Source organism: Ovis canadensis, chromosome X, assembly GCF_042477335.2.
Source record: "Ovis canadensis isolate MfBH-ARS-UI-01 breed Bighorn chromosome X, ARS-UI_OviCan_v2, whole genome shotgun sequence".
NCBI lineage: Eukaryota > Metazoa > Chordata > Mammalia > Artiodactyla > Bovidae > Ovis > Ovis canadensis.
This window is the reverse complement of record NC_091727.1, coordinates 11,906,746-11,912,797: the sequence shown is the minus strand read 5'-3', so window position 1 is coordinate 11,912,797 and position 6,052 is coordinate 11,906,746.

Genomic DNA, 6,052 nt, shown 5'->3' with positions numbered 1-6,052 from the left:
CACCCAAAGATTTGGATTTCACTACTCCTGGGTGAGGCTTAGGTTACCCAGAGTTTTCCAAGCTGCCCGATTCATTTCCAATTGACAGACAAGGTTGAGACCAAGAGGCACAGTAATTCTCTGAATTGACCTATGTTTAAAATATGATTGGTTGACTTGCATTCTCCTTTCTATTAAAAAAAATGTTGACTCATCTCCAGGAACTATTTAACATTTCAAGTCAGTCGGCTACTACTGCTCTTATGTGTCCACCAGTTGAGTTATTTCCAAGATTCAGTTGTACTGGTTTCTAAATCTTTTTATGCCAGTTACATGTTTTTAAATAAATATGAGTATAAGCAGAGACAGAGTTAAATGTTTTTGACTGGCAGCCAAAGCAAGCTGCTTAGAAAAGAAAACCACAATGGTTCATTTTTTCTTCTCTTCTTAAAAACTTATTTTCATGATGGTTCATTTTCTGTGTCAGCTTGGCCAGGCTTCAGTGATCCATTGTTTGGTCAAACATTAGTCTAGATCTTACTGTGAAGGTACTTTGTAGGTGCGATTAAGCTTTACAATCAGTTGATTTGAAGTAAGAGATTGCCCCAGATAATCCGAATGGGCTTCAGAGCAAAAATCGAGCTTTTCCAGAGGAGAAGGAATTTTGCATTAAGACTGTCACACAGAAATCCTGCCTGAGTTTCCAGCCTGACACCTGCCTGAAAAATTTCAGATTCGCAAGCACTCACAATAATCTGACCCAACACCTTACAGCAAATTCATATCTGTATCTATTTATCTTACTGGTTCAGTCTCCAAAGAATCCTGACTAAAAGCTGTCAAATGAGATGTGGGTGAGATAAATGAAAAGGGGAAAGTATCTGGAAAGATTCTGTACTCAGACTGTTGTACACATGTATTTAAGTTCTCACTCCAGTTAAAATTTTAAAAAGTAAAGGTAAATAATAGCTAGTGTATTCCAGGCACAGTTTGTGGAAGACAGGTAATCACGGACCTGTACTCAAGGGATCTTGGCTGTACCTGAAGACAAGTGGTGAATATAACCGCCAGGCACTGTGAAAGCTTGGAGGTGGTGCTGTACTTGCCAGCTAACAAGTTCATCTGCCACAGGTTCCTGGATGCTGAGGGAATATAAGACTCGAGGTCAGAGACAAAGACTTTAGCACTCATAGCACAGCAGGCACTGATTCCCTTTATCCCACCAATGCCAGAGTGGCCCTGGGTGGATGCCATACATGAAGTGGGTTTGCAACACAGCTGAGGGCCCCCGAGTCTAGCGAACCCTAACGTTCATGATGGGCTGCAAGCAAACCTAGCTGAACTTTGCCCAGAGGGAAATGCTGTCCTTATTAGACTGGACAGCAAACAAACCTGCCATCTGCCTCAGAAAGGGATGCTGTGTCTGTCTTCCAAAACTAGCCACTATCCTCTGCTTGCTATACAAACATCCTTGACAAGATGATCCGGAACCAATGCTCTATGCCTCTGCTAAGGAGATGTAGAGAACTGCAAGAGACCTCTGGAGAATTGTATCCCCAAATGAGTCCATTTATATAATTCAAGTTAAAACACAATATTTAAGTCATATATAGATCCTTTTTTAAAAATATAAATGTATTTATTTTAATTGGAGGCTAATTACTTTATAATATTGTATTGGTTTTGCCATACATTGACATGAATCCTTTTTAAATAAGAGTCCTTGCCTTGGGTGTGGAGAAAAGGGAACCTCCTACACTGTTGGTGGGAATGTAAATTGCAGCCACTATGGAGAATAGTAGGGAGGTTCCTTTAAAAGCAAGAGTTGCCATATGATCCTGCAATCCCACTCCTGGGCATATACCCAGACAAAACTATAATTTGAAAAGATGTATGCACCCCAGTGTTCACTGCAGCAGCATTTACAATCACAAAGACATGGAAGCAACCTAAAAGTCCATCAACAGCTGAATGGATAAAGAAGATGTGGTGCATATATACAATGGAAAACTACTCGGCAATAAAAAAGAATGAAATAGTGCTATTTGCAGCAACATGGATGGGCCTAGATTATCATACTAAGTGAAGTCAGCCAGACGAAGAAAAGTATCACATGATATCACTTATAGGTGGAATCTAAAAACATGATGCAAGTGACTTATAAAACAGAAAGAGACTCACAGACATAGAAAACAAACTTATGGTTACCAAAGGGGAATGGTGGGGGAGGGATAAATTAAGAGTTTGGGGCTAACAGATACACACTACTTTATATAACATAGATAAACAACAAAGTCCTACTGTAGAGCACAGGGACTATATTCAATATCATTATAATAAGCTATAATAGAAAAGCATCTGAAAATATATGTATATACACACACATCTATAAAACTGAACCACTTTGCCCTATACCAGAAACTAACACAACACTGCAAAACAACTATGTTTCAATAAAAAAATAAAGAATCCTTGATTTAATTGACTTTTGCTTGTTGTTGTTGAACTGACCAACAGTATTGAAAAAAATAGTATTCAGTAAAACTGCTTCTATTATTTTTCTCTTGGTTCCAGCTTCCTTTCTAAAGGCAACACTCTTGTAAAAGAGATTCCCATATTAATAAAACCATTGGAAATTCCTTAGACATTAAGAAGTGTGTGTTGAACCCATTATTACAAATGATTAAGTACTGGTGATTTTTAACAATTTTTTGGTAATAACTGTATTTTTGCAAATGGAATCTTATACTTTGTGTTTCTAGAAAATAAGCATTGCTTTTTTCCATCCATAAAACTAAAGCATTAACAACTCAAATATTCCAAGCTACTAAGTGCCTGACAATTATAGTTTGGAGGTAAGTGAAAACAAGTATCAAAAACTTCTAATCTAGGTACATGTGAATCTTCAGATAAATTGAAAGCTGCTATTCTTTCCAAATGTCCATAAGTAGGCATAAATGTCCAGAGTAGGCATAACTTTTCAGCTGAATATATGAATTATGATTAAATATAATTAAATTGATTGTAACTTACTAGAGTCAGAACCATCTTCTTTAAGAAGGAAAGGATCTTCTACGCAATGCATGAACTCAGTCATCAGGGATGGTTCAAGCTTGGCTGCACAGTGGAATCAAGTCACTGAAGATCTTTAATAATCCTAATATCTGGATGCTCCATGGGCCAATTAAGTCAGAATCTCCAGGGGCAAGGCCCAGGCATCAATTTCTTTCTTTTTTGTAACTGACATGCAGAATTATCAGTTTCGGCTATACAATCTGATGATTCAATACTTGTATATGTTGTCAAATGATCACCACTGTAAGCGCAGTCAACATCCATCACCACACAGAGCTACACCGTTTTAAATTTAATTTCATTTTAAACAATATTTTAAAAGCTCCTTGGGAGCCCCATATGCAACCAAGTTGCCAACTACTAAACTAGAGGACTTAGCCTTGCGGTATAGCTCTCAAACTTTACTGTATGGAACTTCATACCTGCCACATCTGTTTATGATCCAATAGGTCTGGGGAGGGACCCAAGAATCTGCATTTCTCCTAAGCTCCCTCGCAATAGAGATGTCACTAGTCCAGGGCCACACTTTGAGACCCACTCCCTACAGAATTATGGTCTTGTTAAAAACATCCATGCCCCCAGGGTGGTTATTTCAAATCTCCCCACATTAGCATAACTCTGAGAAAGGACCAGGCAAATGCCATGTGTGCAATGAAGACCTTTTATTTTGGAAGAAGGAAAGTGAACAACCAAATCTGCAGAAGCAAGCATCCCAGGCTGATGGAAGTTACCACACCCTATTTTGTGCCTTTTTTTTTTTTTTTTTTACTGCCCTGAGACTTAATGATAAACTCCTTCAAGGACCATCAAAGACCAAATAGTAGGCGGTGGCCCAATGCTTGGAAATCTCCACCCCTTTCCCAAAACAGCAGGAATAATCCTCCCACTCATTACCCAGCCCACGTATTTCCAGCAACTGACACACACTTGCTTTCTGAGACGGCCCACACTCTGTGGAGTGTGTTTCTTTCCAAATAAATCAATGTACTTCTTACCTGTCACTTTGTGATGGGAATGTTGGAGGGAACACCTGGGTGAGAGGAAAGGCCTCCAGTGGAAGAGCACGAGGCCCACTGACCAACTCCAGCATTTCTTCTAAGGAACAGGATAGCCTTAACTGAGCCAGTCACTTCATCCTTGGGCCTTAGTTTCTTATCTGCAAAATGAGTCTAGAATGTTTCATCTAACTCCGAAATCTTATCAATTCCATGACATTTGACAAGAGAGGTGATGGGCTCTAGGATGTGACCATGGAAGACTCTGGCCATCTGTCACATGAGAGTTCAATCACTGAAGGCCCAGGACTCCCATCACCTGGGCAGTGAAGAGGGATCTCTGCTCTCTGGATGTCACTGAAGTCAGACTAACATCCAGCCACCTCTTTAAAGTTTACCTTAACCAGTTTCTTGACTCAAAAAACAAAAACAACAAACACACCTTGTGATCCATTCTAAAGCTGAAATCATTCTGAGAGGAAGTGGAGGGAGCGAGAAAGCGCTTCGTGATTTATTAAAATCACCATAATTCATGGCCGACGTAGGGATCACTGTTTGAAGCCCTGCATCAAAAGGATAATGCAATTATTTTGATGTAAATTTCACGTCGTAGCAAGTACTGGTGTTAATATATTTAAAGTGCCTTATGGGGACTTCCCTGGTGGTCCAGTGGTGAAGACTTAACCTTCCTATGCAGGGAGTGTGGATTCAATCTCCAGTTGGGGAGCTAGGACCCATATGCCTTGTAGCCAAAAACCAAAACCGAAGCAATATTATAGCAAATTCATAAAGACATTTCAAAAGTGTGACTTATGACTACCATTGTCTTATCCACTTTGTTTTAAAATGCTTTTCTACTTGAGACTGATCCAGCGGAAGGGATGGAGCTCCTCTGGAATTCTGACCTTAATATCAGGACAGAGGATTAACAAAGAAGGTCCTGGTTAAAATAGATCTATGTTTCTCAGTTAGCGGCAATTTTGCCCCCAGGGAATACATGGCAATATCTGGTGACATTTTTTGGGTTGTCAAAAATGTGTATCTTGGCCCCAAAGGAAGCAGGCAGGCTACCACCGGCTTCCAGACAGCAGAAGCCCAGGGATGCTGCTAAACACCCCATGATGGGAAGGACAGCACTGCAACAAGGAATTATTTAGTCCAAAATGCCAACAGCACTGAGGTTGAGAAACCCTGAAATAAATGTATCCTGATATACATAACTAATAAGGACCTATTGTACAGCACAGGGAATTCTACTCAATACTCTGTAATGGACTATATGAGAAAGAGCGGGTGTGTGTGTGTGTGTGTGTGTGTATGTGTGTGTGTGTGTGTGTGTATATATATATATATATATATATATATATATATAGGTAGGTATATATATGTATACCTATATGCATGCTCAACTGCTCAGTCGTGTCCAACTCTGTGATTCCGTGCACTATAGCCCACCAGGCTCCTCTCATGGGATTTCCCAGGCAAGAATACTGGAGTGGGTTGCTATTTCCTGCTTCAGGGGATCTTCCCAACCCAAGAATTGAACTCATCTCTCCTACATTGGCAGGCGGATTCTTCACCACTGAGCCACCAGAGAAGCACATATGTGTGTGTGTGTGTGTGTGTGTGTGTGTGTGTGTAGGTACATGTATATGTATATATGTACAGCGGATTCACTCTGCTGTACACCTGAAACTAACACATTGTAAATCAACCATACTCCAATAAAAATAATTTTAAATTAATAAATATGTGCAATTCCCCCGCCCCCTCAAAAAAGAAAAGAAATAGATTTTCTGGAGGCAAAAGGAAATGGCCAGAGGGATGAAGAGGGGCAGAAGCAGACAAACTCTGTCCCTGAGGGGAGGTGTCTGACCCCAGAGAAAGGCTGTGCTACTTTGTACATCTGGCTTCCCTCCACCACCCCATCTTGAAATGCTTCCATCAGGGACATTGATTGAAGTTAAAATTGGTTCTGAGGAAAATACGTACTAAACATAAGA